This window comes from Chiloscyllium plagiosum, unplaced genomic scaffold (genome assembly GCF_037043375.1).
Source record: "Chiloscyllium plagiosum isolate Xiang-an unplaced genomic scaffold, Cpla_swu_hap1 HiC_scaffold_25, whole genome shotgun sequence".
Classification (NCBI taxonomy): Eukaryota; Metazoa; Chordata; class Chondrichthyes; order Orectolobiformes; family Hemiscylliidae; genus Chiloscyllium; species Chiloscyllium plagiosum.
Genome location: NW_028270163.1, coordinates 11,276,259 through 11,302,000, shown reverse-complemented (window position 1 = coordinate 11,302,000; position 25,742 = coordinate 11,276,259).

The window sequence follows — 25,742 nt, the reverse complement described above, 5'->3', positions numbered from 1 at the left end:
CTGAAAATGAGGTGTTAACCTGGTGAAGCTACCAAACAGGACTTCTGTTGCCTCCCAAAGAGCAGAAGCAATATACCATAGACAGGTCAGAACAGGAAGCCAACATCACCAATGGCAGCTGTCAGTGAATCTGATTCACTCCAAGTGATATGACGAAATGGCCTGAAGGCATTGGTGATTGAAAGGACGATAGGACCTGGTAACATCCTGACAATCGTAGCAGAGGGTTGTGCTTAGACTTGTATCTCACAGCCTTATACAGATGAAACCTCAGATGGCTGCCACTTTTGATGAAATACTGTCTCACAAAGCCAGTTCAAGGATACTGGAATTCCCTGGGAGGCAGCTTCTCTCAGTCTGCTGTTTGGGTCAAAAGTTTCTGGATTCTCAAAGGTTTAAGGACCCATCATCTTGACCAATGGCTAATCAAATTCCAAATGGTTCCCTCATGACATCAACTTGTGTGCCTTTTCTGGCTGAAGTGAATCAACAAGAATTAGCCATGTGACATATGACAACCATTTTTAGATCCTGAGGCTATTTTTCCAACCATCGATTGAGTCTTTTCTATAAAATATACAATAGTTTAATTACATTGTTATAACCTACTTTCAAGGTCGTGACAGAGCTATCAAATGGCACTCACAAAGAAATTGCCTGCTCACTGATGCTAACTTGGGCCTCTCAGCTCCTGACCCATTACAGCCTTGGTTCAAACATCAATAAAGAGCTGAACTCAGTCATTACTCTTGATTTTAAGGTAGCATTCCCCTGACCCATGAGCCCTAGCAAAACTGGAATCAGTGGAAATCAAGGGAAAACTCTCCGCTAGTTGGAGTCATACCTGGCATGAAGGAAAATGATTGTGTTGTTGGAGTTCAATCTTCTCAGTCCCAGGACGTCTCTGCAGAAGTTCCTGCTCAGTTAGTGCCCTAGGTCCAAACATCCTCAGTTTTCTCATCAATTATCTTTCCTCCTTCATAAAATCAGAAGTGGAAAATTGACTGACGGTTGTATAATGATCATTTACAATTCCCCAGATACTGAATCAGTCCTATGTTCATATGTGAGGAGAAAGTGAGGACTGCAGATGCTGGAGATCATTCATTCCTGGTGAAGGGCTTATGCCGGAAACATCGCTTCTCCTGCTCCTCGGATGCCGACTGACCTACTGTGCTTTTCCAGCACCACACTCTCAACATGTTCATATGCAGCAAGATCGTGATCATATTCTCGCTTCGGCTGATATATGCCAGTAACATTCATATCATGAAATTTCCAAGCAATGACATTCAATAACATTATCATCACTGAAAAACTTACCATCAGTATCCTAGGGATTACCATTGACCAGACACCAAACTGAACCAAACATACAAATACTTACAATTACAAGAGCAAACCAGTGACTGGGAATTCAGTGGTGATTAACTCATCTTCTGACTCCACAAAACTTGTTCCCTTGCGACAAGGCATAAGTCAGGAATGTGATGGAATATTCTCCATTTGCCTGAATGAGTGCAGCTACAACATTCAAGAAGCTTAACGCCATCCAGAACAAAGCAGCCTGCTTGGTTAGCACCTACTCTGCAAGCATCCATTCTGTCCATCAGAAGCAGTGGTGCGGATAGGCGACAGGATGCACCACAGCAAATCATTAAATCTCTTAATGGCTGCATCTTCCGAACCTGCAACCCCAGCCATCTAGAAGGACAAGGGCAGAAACATAGGAACACAACCAGCTGTAAGTTCCCTCCAAGCCACAGAGCATTCGGACTTGGAGCTATATCCTTGTTATTTCACTGATGTGGGATCAAAGCCCTGGAGTTCCTTCCTAATAGCACTTTGGGTGTTTATGCCACATAGACCACAGTGACTCAAGAAGGGAGATCTTCTCAAGGGCAATAAGGGATAGACAATAAATGCTGGCTCAGCCATGAATGAATAAAAACAATGAACCCTGTCTTCCTGCTTGGAATGACAAGCTAGTCGACAGACTAAAAGTGCAGTGAACAACTGACAGGACAAGGAGGACTGCATCACCTGAATCTGAGACAGAGATGGTTCCATTTATCATACACCTGACTGTGACAGAGCCCGTAGCATCTGGGCTTGACGAGATTGTGGAGGATAATGATGTTTCCTTCTCAACTCCAAGCTCACTCTTATCCTGCACTCTGGCATGATGAATAAGCTGCAGATGGAGCGGCAGTGGACCTCCTGCTTTCCATATCCCACTTCCCTCACACAAACCTTCCCACTCTGATTGTCAGCTCTTAAACTCTGAGGTAATATCCAGTCACAGGAAGCCCAAGATGAGGAGATGGGACATCAGCGCAGTACTGAGCAGAGAGAACCAGCTCTTGATTCAGCACTCATATGAACCAACTCAGATATTGGCACCACATGCACCTTGAAGGCTAATGGAACCTTGTGATTTGTTTGTGGTGGTTCACTGTGCCATGCAAGGGGTAAAGCAAAACAGCCTCATGAGCCAGCTCATTGGGGGTCAAGATCACTGATGAGTTCTGCTACATGTGAATCTGCTGAGGAACCTGACAGGGAGGCACAGAACATCTGCACCAAGATACCAGGTGTGTCTGGATGACGTGTCTGACAGCCCCCTGTCATCTGTGAGACATTGGAAGATTCAGGCTCCCACTGACAACACCCAAAGCTTACCCTCTCCACATCGTCATCCATTGTGTGCTGTCATGATACAACTCATTCAGTTGCTGTTCTGGTGCTCACTGAGGCCCATGTGGGTGCCCTTCTCAGGATGATTCTTTATGGATGTGCTCAGAGGTATAACACACAGACTGCAAAGGCAGAGTTAACCCTCAATGGATGAGAAATGTTCACTCTGCTTTTTCTCCACAGGTACTGCCAGACCTGCTGAGTTTTGGATTTTTTTCAGATTTCTGGTGTTCACAGTTCTTGGTTATAATATGATCTCCACACCACACACATGACCCAAAATGTTCCTTTACTTTAACAAATTTCTTCACAAGCACCATACAGGTCCCTGCAAAATTTACTCTGGTGTTTTCTATTTGTTCCATTTGGAATCAACATTGATGTAAACAAGACCCATATCCCAAGGCCCTGGTATAACCACGGTAACAGACAGCTGCGTTCACTGTTCAATAAATGTAATTTAAATCAGACAGTCTGGCCCATTTTTAAAAGTCTCTCCCTGTTTCCCTGAAGTAATTTTCAGTTGGGGTGGAAAGAAAAGCAAGTTCTGTACCCGCCACACCATCTCTGAACTCTCTCAGTTACTAGTTCTCAAAGTCGGCTGTGTTGTAAGGGTTATTCCTGTTGACCCAGCGTCAGTGCAGCTCAGGGAACTTTACCTGCATTTACTGAAGTGGAGTTATTCTGAAATGCTCGCAGCCTGATTTCCTTCATTGAATCAGCCAACATTCAATCAACAGACATTTCACCAGAGCCCAATTACCCTCATTTCAGCCTTCATAACCCAACATCAGATTTAGTTAAAGTAATTTAGCTTTTCATCATGCTGACCAGCAATTAGCAGCTTGTCATTGCAAAGAATGACTACGGCTTAGGAATGATTTACAAGAACTGACATCCCATAAATGTGCCGGAATGTAGCTGCAAGCAATAAAATGTTATAGTGGGAGAGCAGGGACTGGCTGTGCAATGATAAGTGTGAGAGCTCCAAGCAAAAGACAAAAACATTACCCTGTGACTTTTAAATTAAAATGAGTTAATATCTTTGGTAGTTTGCAGACAGCAGGCAAAGAGGAACCTATCTCCCTTCCAACGGCTATTTTTATGATGTGCTTCCCATTCCTTTGTCTTTAACTTTGTTGTGCACTCAATAACTTGGTTTCCCCCTTTCCTAAGAGCTTTTTCACAATTTCTGACATTTTTAATGAGTAAGAAACTTGGCTCATTTTCATTCCTGCCACCTTAATTCTGAGATGCTACAGCCAAGTTTAACATGCAGTAAATGGCAAACAGGAGAAAACCCCAAAACTCTGAACCTGTACCCAGAGCCATGACACCGAGCACCAGAGCTAGAGATCAGCGAAGACAGTAATTCAGTGAGGGGCAGAGCCATTAGTACCTGCACACGTTTGGTCTTGCTGCCGATTGGTACATGTGTTCTTCGCATCCAGCCTTCAGATGAGTTAGACTAGAACAAAGATGGAAAAATTGCAGGAAAAACTCAGCAGCTCTTGCCAGCACCTGTGGAGAGAATGTAGATGTTAAGGGAAGTTCACAGAGTTAGCATAGAACATTCTGAAGAAGGGTCAGTGGACTCGAAATGTTAACTCTGCTCTTTCTCCACGGATGCTGTCAGCCTTTCTGAGTTCCTCCAACAATTTCCATTGTTGCTTCAGATTTCCAACATCTGCAGGCCTTTGGTTTATTTTTGTTTGACTGGGCTTTGAGTAGGACAGATGTGGGCAGTTTTTGGAAGTGTTTACTCAGAAGGAAGGGTGTACCCAGGTGGAGTTGAGTAATCTTTGTGTAAAATCAAAGGCACTTTATGGAAAGAAAGGCATTTTTCTCCTGCCGTTCAGGGCTGGTAGCAGCGAAACTCCTCCAGCGAGCCGGGGATGGCAGCACCAGTGCCAGTGGACCCTCTAAGATGGTGGCATTGGCAAGGCGACATCTGCAGCTGGAGCGGGATTCTTGGCCTGGGCAGCAGCCTGGCCTGGCAGTGGAGCCAGGGATTCCTGGCTGTGGGACGAGTGTGGGCTCAGCAGCGTCAGCAAAGTAGGTCCCAGGGGTGAAGAGATGGTACTTAAAGTGAGGCAACTCTTACGTTGGTGGGTCTGGCACAGGTGGCGGTGAAGGTTTCCCTTGAAGCTGGGTGCCCACATGGATTTGGTCAGAAAGACTGCTAGTCTGAATTTCTTACTTCTCTGTTTTTCTAATATAATGCTGGACTATTTCTTTAATCTCTTTTTTTAAAGAATTTGATCTTAAGTACCTTTGTACCAAAGATGGCGCTGTAATGCAGCAACTTTTCACTGTGGTCACTTGAGTACGTGTGACAGTAAAGCTAATGCAATTCAGTTTAACTATGTGGCACTACTTGTCTCCTCAGGATACCTGAAAGCATCTTATAGCCAAAGAGGAGCATTTGAAGTGTAATCACTGCTGTGATGTAGGAAAGGCAGAAACCAATTTGCTCATGGCAAGGTATCACAAAGGAATGATGATACGATCATCTGTTTTTAGTGTAGTTGGCAATAAAATATTAATTGAGACAAGAAAGAGAATCACCCTGTTCAGTGTCTGGCCATGGGATCTTTTCTGTCCACCTAATAGGAGAAACAAGGCATCAGTTTCATCTCTCATTCGAAGGATTTCATATCCAACAATGCCACACCCTTTCATTGATCTATCATTCTAAATTAAGGGTTTAAGTGCCTGGAGTGAGTCATAAATCTACAATATTCTGACTCACATGACCTGGACAGGTTAGGTGAGTAGACAGATGCATGACCTGGACAGGTTAGGTGAGTGCTGAAAATGTGTTGCTGGAAAAGCGCAGCAGGTCAGGCAGCATCCAAGGAGCAGGAGAATCGACGTTTCGGGCATGAGCCCTTCTTCAGGTTAGGTGAGTGGACAGATGCATGGCAGATGCAGTTTAATGTGGATAAATGTATGGTTATCCATTTTGGTGGCAAGAACAGGAAGGCAGATTACTAAATGGAATCAATTTAGGTAAAGGGGCAGTACAAAGAGATCTGGGTGTTCTTGTACACCAGTCAATGAAGGTAAGCATGCAGGTACAGCAGGTAGTGAAGAAAGCTAATAGCATGCTGGCCTTCATAACAAGAGGGATTGAATATTGAGTATAGAAGCAAAGAGGTTCTTCTGCAGCTGTACAGGGCCCTGGTGAGACCACACCTGGAGTACTGTGTGCAGTTCTGGTCTCCAAATTTGAGGAAAGACATTCTGGCTATTGAGGGAGTGCAGCGTAAGCTCACGAGGTCAATTCCTGGAATGGCGGGACTACCTTACGCTGAAAGACTGGAGCGACTGGGCTTGTATACCCTTTAGTTTAGAAGACTGAGAGGGGATCTGATTGAGACATATAAGATTATTAAAGGATTGGACACTCTGGAGGCAGGAAACATGTTTCCGCTGATGGGTGAGTGCCGAACCAGAGGACACAGCTTAAAAATATGGGGTAGACCATTTAGGACAGAGATGAGGAGAAACTTCTTCACCCAGAGAGTGGTGGCTGTGTGGAATGCTCTGCCCCAGAGGGCAGTGGAGGCCCAGTCTCTGGATTCATTTAAGAAAGAGTTGGAGAGAGCTCTCAAGGATTGTGGAATCAAGGGTTATGGAGATAAGGCAGGAACAGGATACTGATTAAGGATGATCAGCCATGATCATAATGAATGATGGTGCAGGCTCGAAGGGCAGAATGGCCTACTCCTGCACCTATTGTCTATAGTCTATTGTCACATACATAGGGTGGCACGGTGGTCTCACAGCACCAGGGACCCAGGTTCAATTTCAGCCTCGGATGACTGTGTGGAGTTTGCACATTCTCCCCGTGTCTGTGTGGGTTTTCTCTGGGTGCTCTGGTTTCCTCCCACAGTGCAAAGATGTGTAAGTTAGGTGGACTAGCCATGCTAAATTGCCCATAGTGTCCAGGGATGCGCAAGCTAGGTGGATTGGCCATGGGAACTGCAGGGCTACAGGGATAGGCTGGTATGCATAACGGGTGGGACGGTCTTCAGAGGTTCGGTGTGGGCTGAATGGCCTGCTCCCACACTGTGGGGAGTCCTATGATCCCATGATAAACGGGAACACCATCATCTGCAAGTCCATCTCCAAGTCACACACCATCCTGACTTGGAAATGTAACGCTGTTCCTTCAATGTCACCGAGTCAAATTGCTGGAACTCACGACCTGATAGCATCTGGGATAGGTCTACTTACATGCCAAGGACTGCAATAGTTCAAGAGGATAGCTCAATACCACTTTCTCCAGGGTGATTAGGAATGCGCAATAAATGCTGGTCTGCTCAGTGATGTCAACATCCCATAAATGAATAACAAAAAATGGCATTGCCCATTGAGGCATGGCTGATTTTTAGAGCAAAGCTAATAAACTTATTGGTCATGAATAAATGTAAAACATAAAACAGAGAATGCAAATAAAACCAACAACTCAGTAACGTGCCGAATGTTGAGGCTTATTACCAGTGCTTCACAATGACTGAATTATTTGAAATCCATTTCATTTCTAAGGGCCTCCCAGGTTTCCATTACTGTTTCGAGATTGCATTTCAGACTCCAGATCTTTACTCTGTCAAAATCGAATGCAGATGCTGCTCTGTTCTTCCTCATTAAACCTCCCCAGGGGCCGGGATGGAGAGTGTCAGGAAAAGTCACAGGCTGTGGCTGATGCAACTTCCGAAAAACTTTACCTTCAAGTGAAAACTGCCACCTCCAATCACAACACATCGAGCCTCTTTTTCTCATTTTCCTGGAATCTGCCCTGGAAATTTTAAAGGATTTGAATTCCTGGGATCCATCATGCTGGGGGCCGATGACACGTGGTGAGAAAACATGACGAGAAGAAAGATGCGTTTTTAAAATATGGACAGAAATATTCCGCCTTGCGTGTCTGGTGAATGATCCCTTTCCATGAAAATCGGCAATTTCACTTTGTAGAGGGTTTTATCTCCAGGATAAAGAGTTCGTAGCTTATTTTCTTCACCTTTGCCACTGGAAAATGCCTAATCCTCTTGCACGAAAATGGGGAAGCAACAACTTGCAATGGAGATTGATTTTTATGCTTCCTTCTATCTACCTCTTTGACTGTGATCCTCAGGGGAACTCCTCGCATCTGAAGGAAGATTCATGGAGCCACTGCAGTGAGAATATGTTACACAGAACTTGTCTAATACCAATCATTAAGAAGTGACCTGTTCTACCCAGGAATAATCAGCAACATAATCTGTATTGAGGGGAAAGATGTGCCTGGCTTTTGAGTCTTTAAGATGAATGTTACAGAGTCATTAACACCTTCCTTCTCACCATTTCCCAGCATGATGTTGCTTTAGCTCAGCGTTTCGTTTTGACTAAAGGGAATGATGTTAACCTTGTCTGACATTTGGAAAGGCAACTGTGAGCAGATGCTGAATGACCACCAGTGGAAAAGCCTGTTGATATAAGCCAACAAATTTAAATTTAATCAATGCAATGCAGCTAAAAACAAATGTCCGTAACCTAAATGATTCACTAGAATAAAGATGGGTCATTCTGCACTCCGCTCCGCTCACCTTCAAATTCATGTCTGAAATTATACTGGACCCCGCTGGTGTTGCTCCAGCTCAGGGAATGCCAAGAGACTATGAAGCAGCCATGCAATAGACAAATGGAAAGTATTTGACACAAGGCAAAGGAGGGGTATGGTGGCTCAGTGGTTAGCGCTGCTGCCTCACAGTTCCAGGGGACCAGCCTTGGGTGACTGTCTGTGTGGATTTCCTCAGGATGCTCCGGCTTCCTCCCACAGTCCAAAGATGTGCAGGTCAGGTAGATTGGCCGTGCTAAATTGACCATACTGTTCAGGGATGGAGGACCATGGGAATTACAGGGACAGGATGGGTGGGATGCTCTTTGGAGGGTTGGTGTGGACTTGATGGGCCAAATGGCCTGCTTCCACAATGTAGGAATTCTATGATACTAAACCCATTTCTGATGGTCCTTGGCAAAGAAGATCTAATAGGAACTTCACTTCGATCCACCAATTGCCTCCATTGTGTTTTACCACAACTTGTCAACAAATGTTTGCTATAGGCTGGGGACATCCTTCAGTTGAGTCCCCAGGAGCTCTGAACTGTGAAGGATAACTGTGTGCCAGCACCATGTTGTGGTGCTGCATTTTTGTTGTCATGAGTGAGCTATTCCCTTTCACAGCATGGCCCAAAAGACAGCATTCCACTTGACATTGGCATCAGCCAGAAACCTCATAGATCAGCATGAATAATTAGGACCTTCCATGTTAAAATCAAACCGTTGAGATCCCCTGCTACATTTTGCAAATCCAGGACACTGTTCTTACCATCCATGTCTGCCCTGTTGCTTAAAAGAATGAGCATTGTGCACCAGGTCCCCAGGTGAGACTATTAGCAACACACTACCAACATCCTGGGGGTAACCATTGACCATAAACCAAGCCAGACTTATCACATAAACACAAGGAATAGAACAGCAGATCACAAGCTAGTAATACTGCAGCAAGTAACTCATTCCCCAAAACCTGTTCACCATCTATAAGGCACAGGTCTGGGGCAATACTCCCCACTTGCCTGGACGAATGTAGCCCAGTTTCTCTCAGGAAGTTTGACACCATCTAAGACAAGGTAAAAACAATGACTGCAGATGCTGGAAACCAGATTCTGGATTAGCAGTACTGGAAGAGCACAGCAGATCAGGCAGCATCTGAGGAGCAGTAAAATCGACATTTCGGGCAAAAGCCCTTCATCAGGAATACAGGCAGAGTGCCTGAAGGGTGGAGAGATAAATTTATCTCTAATTCAGAACCATCTAAGACAAAGCAGTCAACTTGATTGGCACCACATCCACAAACATTAACTTCCTCTGTCACTGACTCACGGTAGCAGAAGTGTGTACCATATACACAATGCACTGTAGAAATTCATCAAGACTCCTTTGACAGAACCTTCCAGACCTACAACCACTATTATTTCACAAAAGTAGCAGAAACACAGGAATACCACTCCCTACAAGTTCTACAAGCGACTGCCCATCCTGACTTGGAAATACATTGCCATTCCTTCACTGTCACTGGATCAAATCCTGGAATTCCTCCCTTATGTGGGTCTAACTACACTAAGCAGACTGCAGCAGTTCAAAAAGGCAGCTCACTAACACCTTCTCAAGGGCAACTAGGGACAGGGAATTTAATGCTGATCCAGCCAGTGATGCCCACATCCCGAGAACACATTTTTAAAATCGAAGCACGTTCTATCCAATACTTACAGGAGGCATTGGGAGACAGTGCCTTATTTTCCTCATGGAAGACATTGCTTCAGTATATCACCCATTTACTGCTGTGTTGACATTTGGCATTCAAGTTAACAAGTAATTTTAGTCAAATTATCCAATTTGCCTGCATAGGCAGTGGCATAAGCGATGTAAGGTAAAGGGTTAATTACACCTTTTCTCTCAGAATAGCTACTGAGCATGGGAATAGGGAGCTATGTTTTAGTGATGTCAATTTTCTGCAGTCTGAGCCTTCAGGTTCGAGGAGATGTCCTTTCTCACTATTCTTTTTTTCATAGTCAGGTCAAATAAAAACCTGTTAACATGTATATAAGAACGCAAATCTAATCTTCCTAGACCTAAGCTCCCTATTCCTTCATCCAATCCACACCCTAATCTCGGATGCCGACATACAGCTGGATCTTACATTCATCAATCGAGTGGCCTTCCCTCCCCTCTAAACCCCCCTTCCCTGCCACCTTCCACTCCCTCCACTGTGAGAATGTAAAACTGAATGTGATGATGCATGGTCACCAAAACTACAGGAGGGAAAGAGAGAAGGAACCAACAAACCACCTCCCATTTAAAATGACAACCTCATGACACATTGAGCTTGCTCCAAATCCAATCAGCTGCAGTTTCTTGTTGTCTGATGCATTTTTTGAGTAATAGACATAAAAATCTTCTGAATATTTCTCAGATACAATGGTGGGGGGGGCACAAGGTCTGAAGGGCACAAGAAGTGTCATTGAGGGGACTAGCAGAATCACTTGAGGAAAGTAGCAGCATTTATGCTTCTTAACTCAGTTTTTAAATTCCTTTTATGCTTTCAACAGGTAAAGGCTGACGCAGAGAGCAAAGGGGCTTTAAACTTGTGGTCGTGACTGACTGCCCAGCTTATGGTATTGTCCCTCTACCAGACTACAGTGTCCAGACTACAGTGTCGATTGAGGTGGAGACCACCCCTCTCACCACTAGACCAAAAAAATACCCACATCCCCTTTTCTCTAGTTGGTCTCAATCCTGCTGAACAACTGCTAATTGGCTATCAATTGGATGCATCAAGTTGGTGGATGCGTGAATATTTCAACTATGCCCCAGAAGGAAAAGCCAGTTAAATTCAAGACATAATGGTCCAACACATCTTGTAAATGTCAAAATGGAGGAACAGTATCTTAATTTCTAAGCCTTACTGTTTTTTAACTTTTTTTTTCTTTTGGGGCCAATTTTCATTCTGCCTCTTTCACTACGCCAAAAAGCCTCAAATCTGGTCCATTGTTTCAGCTATGATTACTAACCTTGGAAATGAATTCTACAGCCTCCTAGCTCCAAGTGGATGTAATCCAAGATTGGGCCACACACTCCCATAGCATCCAGCCTCCCTGGGAGAGCTGCACAAGATTGAAAACTGTTGAAAGCTAAGTAACTGAGCCTTATAATGATCTGTGATCTCATAGAAAGCCATAATCTGCACTCCGCATTCCTCACAAGAGCAAAGTGCAACCTGTTGTTTTCCATTATTCCCCTCCAAGACTATGAAGCACCTGATACGCATACCAGGATGACTGGAAAGACCTTGTAGCAGCTAATAGCATCAGTGAGATTCCTGCCAGCTTTCTAAGTACATAATGATCCCCAGTTTGTGGACAGAAACCACATTAATGCAGCATGGAAGACCAAACTTATGTGTATCTGGAAGGAATACCTATCGAACCACTTCAAAGGAGCCTGTTCCAAGGCAAGACATTTGGACTTGTCCCTGTTCATGAATGTTGAATCATTCTGTAAAAACTGAAAGAACTGCAGATGCTGCAAATCAGAAATAAAAGCAGAAATTGCTGGAAAAGCTCAGCAGCTCTGGCAGTATCTGTAGAGAGAATTTGGAGTTAACGTTTCAGGCTGAGTGACCCTTCCTTATACTCCTTTACTTGACCTGAAGTGTTAACTCTGATCTCTCTTCACAAATGCTTCCAGACATGCTCTGTTTTTTCAACAATTTCTGATTTTGCTTGTGTGTGTGTGTTGAATCACTACACTCATTGCAACCCACAAACAGACCCCACCACCAAGGATATATTTCCCCCTCTACCCCTATCCACGTTCCGTAAAGACCATTCCCTCTGCAACTCTCTTGTCAGGTCCACACCCCCCATAAACCCACCCTCCCCTCCCGGCACCTTCCCCTGCCACCACAGGAATTGCAAAACCTGCACCCATGCCTCCCTCCTTACTTCTATCCAAGGCCCCAAAGGAGCCTTCCACATCGGTCAGAGATTTACCTGCACTTCCACACATGTCATTTACTGTGTCCATTACTCTCGATGTGGTCTCTTCTACATTGGGGAGACAGGACACCTACTTGCAGAATGCTTCAGAGAACATCTCCAGGACACTTTAACTCGCCCTCCCACTCCGCCAAGGACAGGCAGGTCCTGGGCCTCCTCTACCGCCAATCCCTTACCACCCGACGCCTGGAGGAAGAACACCTCATCTTCTGCCTGGGGACCTTCCAACCACATGGAATTAATGTGGATTTTACCAGTTTTCTCATTTCCCATCCCCCCACCTTATCCCAGATCCGGCATTCCAACTCTGCACCGCCCTCTTGACCTGTTCTACCTGTCCATTTTTCTTCTCATCAATCAGCTCCACCCTCCCCTCTGACCAATCATCTTCACCCCCACCTTCATCTACCTATCACATTCTCAGCTACCTTTCCCCCCAGCCCCACACCCCTCCCATTTATCTGTCAACCCCCTTGGCCCACAAGCTTCATTCCTGATGAAGAGCTTGTGCTTGAAATGTCAATTCTCCTGCTCCTCGATGCTGCCTTGCTGTCTGTGCTTTTCTTGATTTGAGCTATGGGGAGAGGCTAAATAGGCTGGTACTCTTTTCCCTGGAGCATCGGAGGCTGAGGGGTGACCGAATAGAGGTTTATAAAATCATGGGGGATGTGAATAGGATGAATAGCTAATGACTTTTCCCCAGGATCAGGGAGTCCAAAACTAGAGCGCCGAAGTTTAAGGTGAGAGGGGAAAGATTTAAAAGGGACCTAAAGGACCAATGTTTTGCACAGAGGGCTGTGCATGTGTGAAATGAGCTGCCAGAGGGACTGGTGGAAGCTGGTACAATTACAGCATTTAAAAGGTATCTGGATGAGAATATGAATAGGAAGGGTTTAGAACAATATGGGCCAAATGCTGGCAAATGGGATTAGACTAATTTATGATTCGGAGATGCTGGTGTTGGACTGGGGTGTACAAAGTTAAAAATCACACAACGCCAGGTTATAGTCCAACAGGTTTAATTGGAAGCACACTATCTTTCGGAGCGACGCTCCTTCATCAGGTGGTAGTGGAGGGCTATAAATTCTGTGTGTTAGGATTGAGCCCTCCACTACCACCTGATGAAGGAGCATTGCTCCGAAAGCTAGTGTGCTTCCAATTAAACCTGTTGGACTTTAACCTGGTGTTGTGTGATTTTTAACCTTAGACTAATTTAGGATATCTGGTCTGCTACGATGAGTTGGTCTGAGGGGTCTGTTTCCATGATGTACATCTCTATGGCTCTATGACTCTAAGTCCCACCTCCTCCAGAGCTGGGTGCTAACATCTCTGAACAGGTTAATTCGAAAATATCAATGGAAGACCAATTACTCGCAATTCGCAAGACATTGCAATCAGTAAATACTGAGTTGCAGTTAAAACAACTTGAAGGCGGAATGGAAGTGAAGCAGCTCAAAGTAAAAAGGGAACTGGAAATAAAAACAAAATAGAATTGCAAATGGAAAATATTGGAGGGAATAGTAGGTTAAGATGATGCAGTTAAGAAAAAGACGTTAGATGATAATGCAGGCTCTGATGAGGAAAATTCTAGTCATAATCAAAAGGAAATACATACATCTATACAGGCTCCACCAAAATTGGAAGATATGTACAGGGAGGTATTCCTTATGACACTTGACAAAATAGAGAGACAAATTAATTGACCAAAATGAAAATGGACCCTGCCCATGCAAAGCTAATTGACAGGTACAGCACTTGAAATTCACGCATCACTGTCAGAGAACGTTTCGATAGATTCTGATGCTGTGGAAAAAATTACTCTGGGGTGGGTGAGTTTCTTCCCAAAGCATGCAGGCAAACATTTTGGAATTTAAGGAATCTGCCTGAGCAAACCTGCATAAAATTTAAAAGGGTTAAGCAAATTAATATTGACAGATGAATATGGGACTCAGGAGTAAATACCGCGATGTGAAAATTGAAGACAGAGTGTTTCCACTGTAATAAATGGGACAACTTCGTTCAGAATAATGGATATTATGAGGGAAGCTCATGGGGCAAGTTATGGAGCTTAAGAGTGAGTCCGATAAGGTAATTTAGAAGGAAAATACCACAGAGCAAATTGTTCTTTTAACAACAACCTGCAATGAGTGCAAGCGAGCAGAATTGAGTAAATGGGAGATAGAGAGGGCATTTGTCAAAAGTAAAGACAACTCCTTTTTCTTCAAATGATGCTGCCGGACTCATTAATAAGGGACACAGGATCTACTCCAACTCTTCAGCTGAAAAAGGATAGAGTTTTCCCTCCATAGAGTAAAATGAAAGTTAAAGTATGAATAAGCGGGTTAAGTGGCTGATATACCTTGGCTCCATTGTAAAGAGTTAGAATGTGAGTCATTAGTGGAATAGTAGTTGGAGTTGTTATGAAATTACTCAGCGATAATGTTGACCAGTATCAGGGGAATGATTTGGCTGAAAGGGGGAAGTAATAATTCCACCCATGTCTGTGGGAAGTGCAAGGGACACAACAGTTGGAGGGGCAAATTCCAAGTATCGTTCCATCTCATGTGGTGAGCACAGTAACAGCTGAGCAAATTCCATTATCAGAACCAAAGTCACACCACAAGCTGAAGTTAGAGTGGCCAAACGTTTATTTAAGGAAGGGGATAGTCCAAAAGAATGGTTTGGTATGTCTTCACTAACTGAGTTTCAGAAAGTGGATTGAACATAGAGCAGTACAGAACAGGAACGGCTCACGATGTTGTGCCAAACATGATGCTAAATGAAACTAATCCCTTCTGCCTGCCCTTGGACCATATCCCCCTATTCCTTAAATATTCATGGGCTTATCTAAAAGCCCTTTAAATGCCCTCATCGTATCTGCCTCCACCACCACCCCTAGTAGTGCTTTCCAGACACCTACCACTCTCTGGGTAAAAAAAACCTGCCCCTCACATCTCCTTTGTACTCCCCCCCCCCCGACCTTTAATGTATACCCCCTATTATTAGGCATTTCAACTCTGGGAAAAAGATTCTGATCATCAACCCTATCTATGCATCTCATAACTTTATGAACGCTTATCAAGTCTCCCCTCAGCATCCCCCACTCAAGAGAAAATAACCTGAGCAGAGGACAGGATTAGAGTAAAATATCTGCAATGTGGGCTCTCTCTATCACAGAAGTTGCCTGCGAATGCATTCCTTTTTCAATACAAAAATTTGTATATTGACACATTTTACACTGGGAACATCAGAATTGGTAATTTAGAGTCAAGGTTACTTCCTGTTATTTCTCTGCCCAGTGCTGAAATAACACACATCAACCAATAGTGTTTAGAGTTGGCGTTGGTGTTTCTTCTGTTCTGTCAGTGTTCTTTGATGAAAATTTGTTGTTTTTTTACTGTCTAAGGCACTAATTGGTTATGTCACCTGGAGTGCCCTGGAGGTTGCCTGTGCAGAGCTTTCTGCACGTACCGAAGTTTTCTTTAGGAACTGACTGGCATGCCAGAAGTTGGGAAAAACAGAACGGTCTCACTTTGGCTTTTGACAGTTGGTGGACCATTTCCTGCACAACATTTTAAGGAGGCACCATTTGGATTATTAATGGTAAATTGTGTTAAAACCTGACTTACTGTGTGACTTGATCCTTTAATTCTAGGAGTGGTCTTACTGCCTAGCGTTGCAGTGGTTCACTTCAAAGGGGGTTGGTTAGTTGAGTCGGCTGAGTGGCTGATTTTTAGATGCAAAGTCATGCCCAGCAGTGTGAGTTCAATTCCTGTATCCACTAAGGTCACTACCTCCTCAATCTCACCCCTCACCTGAGATGTCAGGACCCTTAAAACTCAATATCAGCTGTCTCTATCTTTCACTCTCTGAGAGATCTGCCTCTGGCAGTCACAGTAACTTTCTCTGCAGGGGAATGGTCTTGAATTCAATGTTCCATCCTTAAGCCAGGTTCAGCTTCTTTATCTTTATTCTCCCACAGGATGTGGTCATTACCAACAAGGCCAGCATTTGTTGCTCCTCATTAATTGCCTATAACTTGAGGGGCTTGCTTGTCCATTCCAGAGGGCAGTTAAGAGTTAACCATATTGCTATCAGTCTACAGCATTATATTGGCCAGACTAGATAAGGACAGCAAATTCTTTGAACCAGATGAGTTTCGACAATGAATAACAATAGTTTTCAATTCCAGCTGCTGCTTTGAAGTCAGTCAAGGCGACATCCCTGGAAACCTTGACCTAGGCACCAGAATTACTATTCCAATGATATTACCATCACATGACTGTCTCCCCTACAGCTTCACTTTCCCATTAAGTGAAGTCAACTAATATTATCTTAGAAATAAAATGGATGAATAATTTTAATTTAAAAAAATGCTGACCTTTGTATGGTTATTGATATAATGATAGTTAAGTCGGGAAAAACAATGCACAATGCAGTGATGACAGGATATTCAAGGTCTTTCATAGGCAATTGATTAGCTTTGAAGTCACTGTCAATACAGAGGAGAGCGATCATCCACTTGTGCACAATTCTAACTCTAACTCTAACTTTATCCATAGCCCTAGCAATAATCCAGACTCTAACCCTAACTCTGACACTAACTCTAATCCGAATTCTGACAGTATCCCTAACCCTAATTCAAAGCCTTATGCTAACTCTGGCACTAAGCCTAACCCTGACACTGACCCTAACCCTGACACAAGCCACAACACAAATACTGATACTAATCCTAACCCGAGCAACAACTCTGACACTAACCCTAAACCAACCATAACCCTAACCATAGCACTAGCCCTGACACCATTAACCCTAACCCTGACACTGGCTGTAACCTTTACCCTGACACTAACCCTAAAACTAACTCTAATCTTGACACTAACACAAATCTAACCTACCAACAGTGTTGAAAACAATTGCCAGGCTAATTCTTGGTTAGTGATCTTTCTTGAGGAATATTTTTTGGCCATGAGCATGGGAGAACCATAAACATTCTCTTATAGTTTATCTTCCAAAGTTTGAAGTAAAAGTCATCATGAATGTGACCATCCTAATATTTATCCTATTGGCAATGTTATTGTTGCAGTGGTTAAAAATGTGTACAAAGTTAAAAATCACACAACACCAGGTTATAATCCAACAGGTTTAATTGGAAGCACACTAGCTTTCGGAGCGAAGCTCCTTCATCAGGTGGTAGTGGAGGGCTCGATGCTTCCAATTAAACCTGTTGGATTATAACCTGGTGTTGTGTGATTTTTAACTTTGTAAATCCCAGTCCAACACTGGCATCTCCAAATCGTTAAAAATGTGGTATTGCTGATAGGAACTGTTAATTGGGTTTAGCAACCTAACGAAGTTGTAACGGAACAGCAGAATATTTCTAAATAGTAACATTCCTGTGAAGGAGTGTTTTCCTCATTGAGAATTCAGCCCATTCTCTTTTCTGTTATGAACATTTGCAGATGTCCTAGTCCCTCTATATTATTCAGGGCTCTTTTGCTGCTGACAATTGTGTTAAGGAAGGAATTCTATCATCCCAGCCTGATCTGGTCTATATGTGATTCCTGACACACAGCAATATTATTGACTGTTAACTGCCCTCTGGAGCGGACCAGCAAAGGTCTCATCTCAAGGGCAATCAGAGATAGGTGTCAAATGCTAACCTTTCCAGCAATGCCCACATCGCACGAAAATGTAAGTTGCTGTTATTAAAACCTCCAAAACTTTAACCTGTCTTATTCTGCACTTCACGTGGGGAATTGCATTTTATTTATTCTGGATGTTATCAACAGACCTGGTAGAAAAAACAGATCTGATCCACCGCTAAACCCTTACCACCTGATGCCTGGTGGAAGAACGCCTCATCATCAGCCTTGGGACCGTCCAACCACACGGATCAATGTGGATTTCACCAGTTTCCTCATTTCCCCTCCCCACACCTTATCCCAGATCCAGCCTTCCAACTCTGCAGCACCGTCTTGAATTGTCCTACCTGTCCTTCTTCCTTCCCACCTATCCGCTCTACCCTCCTTTCTGACCTATCACCTTCCCCCCCACCTTCATCTCCCTATAGCACTCTCAACTACCTTCCCCCCCCAGGCCCACATCCCTCCCAATTATTTCTCAGTCCCCTTGGCCCACAAGCCCCATTCCTGACGAAGAGCTTATGCTCGAAACATCGATTCTCCTGCTCCTCTGATGCTGCCTGACCGGCTGCACTTTTCCAGCACCACACTCTCGACTCTGATCTCCAGCATCTGCAGTCATCACTTTCTCCCTATAGCTCAAACCCTACAATCCTGGCAACATCCTTATAAATTTTAGTTTCACAACATCTTTCCTATAGCAGGGAGACCAAAACTGAACACAGTATTCCAAAAGTGGCCTAACCAATGTCCTGTACAGCCACAGCATGACATTCCAACTCCTGTACTCAATGCACTGACTAACAAAGGCAAATGTACCAAATGCCTTCGTCACCACCATGTCTACCTGTGACTCCACGTACAAGGAACTATGAACCTGCACCTCAAGGTCCATTTGGTCTTGAACCAGGGCCTCTGGTCTCTCTCTTGTATATTTTCCAACCCCAGACAGTGCGTTTATGCTTCAATCATCTCTGCCTTCTTAGCTCTAGCAGGCAATTCCACTTATTTAATTTGGCAATTCAGTCAACCTTGTTTTTGGAAGCTGAAAAGAAAAAAGCTTACAGGCCTGTGCCAAAAGGGCAGGGGTATGGAAAGAATTAGATTGCTCTTTCGAAGAGCTAACCAGCAGCGGAACAAACGACAAAAGGATGTCCTCTGTCCTATTCTAGGATTCTGTGCGGTTTCTGAGTTTTTCAATTATTAAATGTAGGAAAAGGGCCAAGTGCTGAATGATTGTGTCTTCCTTGTCCAGTGGAAATGTCAAGCTTAAGAATCATCTGTCTGCAATGATGCATAGTACTATATAGTCTGAATGTCGTTGCCAGCTGAACTTGTAAGATTTGACAGTGTAAATTCATCTCATCAGATCTGTGTATGAATAGTAATAGACCTGGTCAGCCTTTCCACTGTGAGCTGGAATGTATCCAATATTTGACATATCATAATACTTCTCAAACCACCTTTGTGATTGGCTTCAGCCACAAGATTTAATAATGTGGCTTTACAATCCTTTTGTAAGCTAGTCAATGATCCATGACTCCCATAGCTATGGTCAGGCAAAGAGGGATCAAATGATTCCACTCTTTCCCTCTCCATGTTACATCACAAGTTTCTTTTTCTCAGGTTGGTTAAGGTTATAAGTTAATGTGCACTTAACTCTTTACATGCTGTGACCGTAAAGAACTAGCTGGACAGAAATCTTTGAGTTGAACAGAGAATAATGTTAGCTTTATTGTGTTAAAAAAGTAAACTAAGCTGCATCATCTATTCCCCCATAATACCAACCCTCACACAAAAACAAATTACCGAGTAAATAAGGACAAGTTGGTCAAATTAAAGTACAACAGAGAAACTAAGAGCTTACAGTCATTGTTTGGAGATGCAGGCTGAAGAATGGTCTTGCTGTTTTCAATGTAAAGATGTAGGTAGCGGAGTTGGCTGTTCCTCTGGAGACACAGTCATTGGAGTTGAGTTGATTCTTTCAGATCTCTACCTGCTGCATGTTAATGATTGAGTACAGGAGTTGGCGACCATGTTGCGGCTGTACAGGCCATTGGTTAGACGACATTTGGAATACTGCAAATTCTGGCCTCCCTGATATTCAAAAGATGTTGTGCAATTTGAAAAGACTCAGAAAAAGATTTACAAGGATGTTGCTGGGATTGGAGAGTTTGAGCTGTAGGGCGAAGCTGATTAGATTGGGGCTGTTCTCCCTGGAGCATCGGAGGCTGAGGGGTGACCTTATAAAGGTTTATAAAATCATGAGGGGCATGGATAATGTGAATTGCCATGGTCCTTTCCTCAGGGTAAGGGAGTCCAAAAGTAGAGGGCATAGGTTTAGGCTGAGAGGGGAAAGATATAAAAGGGACATAAGAGGCAACCCTTTCACAATATTGGTGCATGCATGGAATGAACTGCCAGAGGAAGTGGTGGAGACAGGCACAATTACAACATTTAAAAGACATCTGCATGGATATATGAATAGGGAGGTTTTAGAGGGATATGGGCCAAAAGCTGGCAAATGGGACTAGATTAATTTAGGATATCTGGTTGGCATGGACGAGGCGTCTGTTTCCATGCTGTATATCTCTATGACTCTTCGCTACCTATGAAAATAGTCAACATCATAAAACAGAAGTGAAACTTGCAAACGGTCTGCAGGTAGCATGAGAGATGGATATGTGTTGCTGGGGAGATCCCTTCTCAGCCAGTTGATCAATTATGTTGAGGAATCATGCATTTAAAATAACACAAAAGACTTGGCTAATTACATAATCTCTTTCCAACTGCCAGCAATTAAAACATAATTGTCTATTCAACTTGTCTGGATACCTGTCTTAAAAATCATCGTTTTTTTTTTGTTCAAGCACTTAACTTTTGAATGGTTCATCAGCAGCTGTTGAATACTATTGGTGACATTCAAAAATGTCTTTTTGATAATACAGGAATGAACATCATTTACCATACGCAAGGGAGCAGTTGACTTTGGTGGATATCACAGACTTGTTTCTCCTCCCATTAGAGATAGAATGGGCCACATCTAGTATAACAAGTTAGTTTCAGCCAATGTACCACAGCCCAGGCAACAGCACTGACCTTGTCTTGGGGAGAATGAAATGAACTGGTGCAACATTACAGAGATGGCATTAGTCACAATCCTGATGTATGAGAGATCCAACCCTGATCACCCATCGCTACCTACAAGGATTCAGCAGCAGAGATGCTCAGAACTGCGGTTGCCTTTACAGTGAGCATTAAGAAAGAAAGTCTAGAGCTTGAGCCATTCTAGGAGCTAGCTGCTGGTCCGTGTATACAAAGTATACATGCAACAATTTTTCAATACTAGTTGATGGTGTGCCCTGCAATTCAAGTCTGTGCTTCCAGAGAAAATTGTTTCCTCTGCCAGTGCATCAGAGAGGTGCCATGATAATCCTGAAGGGTTGCCAATGTTTGTGGATGAGGGATGCATGTGGCTGGTGCCCGTCGAACATGTCTTGAGATGGAGTTTTATTGAGGAAGTCATTTTGAGTAAGTAGCAAATAGGTTCATGCTCTGATTTCCATGCAGTGTGCTATCAACATCTAGCTTGTATATCAAGTTCAGGAGATAGAATGCTGAATATTACTGAGGCATGTTGGGCTGGCAACAGGACATTTAGCAAGCAATAATCTCCATTAACTCACTGTTACCTAGCAACTAACCTGCTACACTACTCATGAAAAAGATAAAAGATGGTGCTAGTTGCTCCTAACATGGAGATAGACCTCGGCAGACTTTTCAACCAATTCTGCCACAGCTCTTACCACAGCCCTTGTCGCTCAAACCCCAATAAGATTCTGCTCTTTGCTATTTTTAAAATATTTTTCCTTCCAAAACAAAGGACGTATGATATAACTAATCTGTGGAGAAGAGTTTTTATGTGAAAAAGTCAATGCTGACTGGTGTGTTTTCTGAATTTGAGGCACTGTTCCAAACAGGCACAACCCATTCCATTATAAATTCCACCAACTCTCCTAAATCTCTCTTTGCACATTCTTTTGCTAATGCTTCCTCTCATCAAATGTATATAAAGTCTAATTTGAAAATGCCAATTTGAATTTGCAACTTTCTGTGCTTATTCTGAACAGTCACTAGTATAAGAAGTGAGAAAGGGTGAAGTGAAATGAGTTTGACCAGTCTTGAGTCAATTCTATAGGATTCTAGTAGTGAATTAGCAAATTGTGGGCATGATCCCCAATTCCACTACATCACAACTTGTTAAAATAAAATCAAAATAATCTGACATATTATTACCAGGAAAGGATAAGAAAAGTTGTAATGTTACATCACAAGAAACTCAACTGGTATAAAAACAACTTTCATGGAAGGGAGTATTTTGTTTCTATTAGCCAGGAGAAAGTGAGGACTGCAGATGCTGAAGATCAGAGTCCAAGAGTGTGGTGCTAGAAAAACACAGCAGGTCAGGTAGCATCTGAGGATCAGGAATTTCTACCAGCCAGTCCCACATCATATTGTTGACACTGCAAACCCACTGCATTGAGCACAAAACCATTAGCAATATATACTGACTTTTATTTGTCATCTACTTCCAAGATACAAAATAGTAGGGCCAACACGCATTGCATTTGGGAAAGACTGATGTTTGCACATTTACTTTTCACAGTCTCACAATGTCGCAGAGCTCTTTACAGCCAATGAACATTGGCTTGAAGTGAAATCACTGTGGCGATGTCGGAAGTAAATTTTTACAAGCTATATATTAGCCAGGATGCCAGAAGGCACTCTCCGCATGTTAGTAAAATGCTGGATATTTCACATAGGGCAGAGTGTGCCTCAGTTTAATATCCCATCTGAAAGATGGCATTTCTGACAAGGTCACTCTCCTTCAGTACTGCACTGAAACGTCAGCTTAGATATTGTTCTCAGGTTTCTGGAGTGGAGCTTGAACTTACAACCGTTACAAGCAGAGGCATGAGTATTACCATTGAGCTAAGGCTCAATATCCAACCAGATTTGTCAAAAAAGTCAGTGAAATTTAGAGAGTGGGCTGATCTCTGCTCATCGAGTTCAACTTAATGAGCATTGCCTCACATCAATGCAGAGCTGATACTTTTTGAGTCTGCAATAGGTTTATTTACCAGTGATTCAAAATATCTCAGCTATATCATAGGATTTGTATACACAGTCCATAGCTCAGGCTTATCAGATCTTTCTGGAAACTTTTATTGACTTTAGCTCTCAGAAGCCACAACCAGGCTTAATTGCTCAAGCACAGTGAATGCAGGTCAGTGAACAGTCTAACACAATCAAGCACAGATCAATTAAACCATTGAACATCACAACAACCTTCTGAGATTTTAGGAGTTAATGTTGTTGGGGATAAAAGCAGTTTTTCTTACACAGTGGTCATTATGATGTGAACTGGCTTGTTGAAGCGAAAAGGAACTTGATGTCTAATTGGAAAGGAAAAACTTTACAGGGTAATAGGGAAAGAAGAGGAATAGGACTATTCAGAAGATTCCTGCAGAGAGCCAGCATGGACAGAATTAGATGAAACCAATTGAAAACTCAACAAAAATCCTTGATTCCACCAATAAAAGTAGATTTGCTCAGGGATTGCTGTGATCTGATAACTGTAGGAGCTTTACTTTGCATCTAACTCCTTGACCATTCATTCATTCATTGGCAGTCCCTCGCAGACTAGGATGATTTCCTTCCATCTCAGGATGAGTCTGCACAGACCCATGCAGCTACCGGAGGCTCTGTTACACTTGGGGCAGATGGTGATCGTGGGAAGGGTGCTGATATGGTAGCATGCACCTTTCGCTGTTTCCGCTTGGCTTCCACTTTTTCCCCAATAGTGAGTCTCCAGGTGCTCGACGCCTTCCCAGATGCTCCTCCCCTATTTTGGACTATCTTGGGCCAGCGATTCCCAGGTGTTTGTGGGAACACTGCACTTCAGCAGTGAGGCCTTGAGGGTATCCCTGAAGCATTTCCTCTGTCTACCTAAGGCTTGCCTGCCATTTCAGAGCTGGGAGTGGAGAACCAGCTTGGATTTGCAAGATTTTGCAGTGCAGTGTTTGGTGGTACTGCTCCAGCACCTTGAGGTGTCTGCTGTAGACAATCCACATCTCACACGGGGGGCATCCTGATCACAGGATGATAAGATTTGACGTAGTGCATGGTAAGTTCCAAAATAATACTATAGCCCCCAAAAGGCAAAAACGTTATAAGGTGCTCAAATTGGTTTCATTTCTTCACCTCTCCCCCCAAAAAGTAGCAGATTACAAATTCACTCAGCATCAATGTAATGTTTATGAAATCTTGAAAAGTTTGTTCAGTAGCCTTACAACAATTTTGGGGGAATTTAATCCTTGTGCTTGTCTTATTATGGTTTTGTTTTTGGCAAGTATACTCACCCCAGGTTTACATCAGTCCTACCACAGAGCAAAGTAATTGCTATGAGTGACAAAAGCTTCCACCCCATAACATCACCTCCCCCAACCTCAAATTAAGAGTCGCCTAAGACTTTGTTTGGCCAAAAAGAAATCTCAACGCTAATATAGATGGTTGAAGAGGGAAACAAGATATCGCATAATGCTGGAAAACCCACCAGCAACTGAAGGAGAAAATGTTAGGCCAGCATTTTGTGTGCAGACATTGACTCTATCCTCAGCTCCCTCACCTGATATTCTCAAATCTGTTTCCAGTGATTCCAATTTTTTTAAAACTTTTCAGCACTGGAGAAGGTGCCCGGGAACATTTTGTCACATAGACGATGCTGTGTGAATGTTGTTGCTGTTTTGTTTCTAACATAGATTCTCCAACTGAACACTCCTTGTGCAGCAGTAAACACCATAGGTCTGACCATTTAAACAATTGAGAAAGGAGGAGCCTACAATTTCCTAATCAGTACTCCATGTGAGTACCAGAAAATCCAATTGCCAACTTAGTCATTTCCTCCAATTCTCTTATAATCTTCACACCTATTCTTTCAGGCCATAACGTAGCTAAGGGCTGATTTCACCAATACATGGTTTCTAGCAGGGAAGGAAATGTGTTGCTGGAAAAGCGCAGCAGGTCAGGCAGCATCTAGGGAACAGGAGAATCGACGTTTCGGGCATTAGCCCTTCTCCCGAAACGTCGATTCTCCTGTTCCCTAGATGCTGCCTGACCTGCTGCGCTTTTCCAGCAACACATTTCCATCTCTGATCTCCAGCATCTGCAGACCTCACTTTCTCCTCAAAGATTCTAGCAGGGAACCCTTGGAATCACATTCCTCAATAATTGATTAAATTGTAATCTTAAGTGGATTTAAAAAAGGACTTTAAGAAAGCAGGTGCTAAAGTCAAGCCAAGTCTTTGCCTGAGTATTATTTAAATGGAGAAAAACTGCATAAAGCTGCAACACAATGGGACCTGGGGGTACTTGTGCATGAAACACACAAAGCTAGTATAGAGGTGCAGCAAGTAATCAAAAAGGCAATTAATGTTGGTCCTTATTTTAAAATGATTGGCGTATAAGAGTAATAAAGTCTTTCTGCAACTGTACAAGAGTGCTAGAGTACTGTGAGCAGTTTTAGTTCCCTTATCTAGAGAAAGACATTATTTCATTGGACGCAGTTCAAAAAAGGTCTACAAGGATGATCCTAGGCATGGATGGATTATCCTATGAGCAAAGGCTAAACAGGTTGACTCTCTACTTACTGGAATTTGGAAGAATGAGAGGTGATCTCATGAAATGAATGGGATGCTTAAAGGGCTTGACAGTGTAAATGCTGAGAGGATATTTCCCC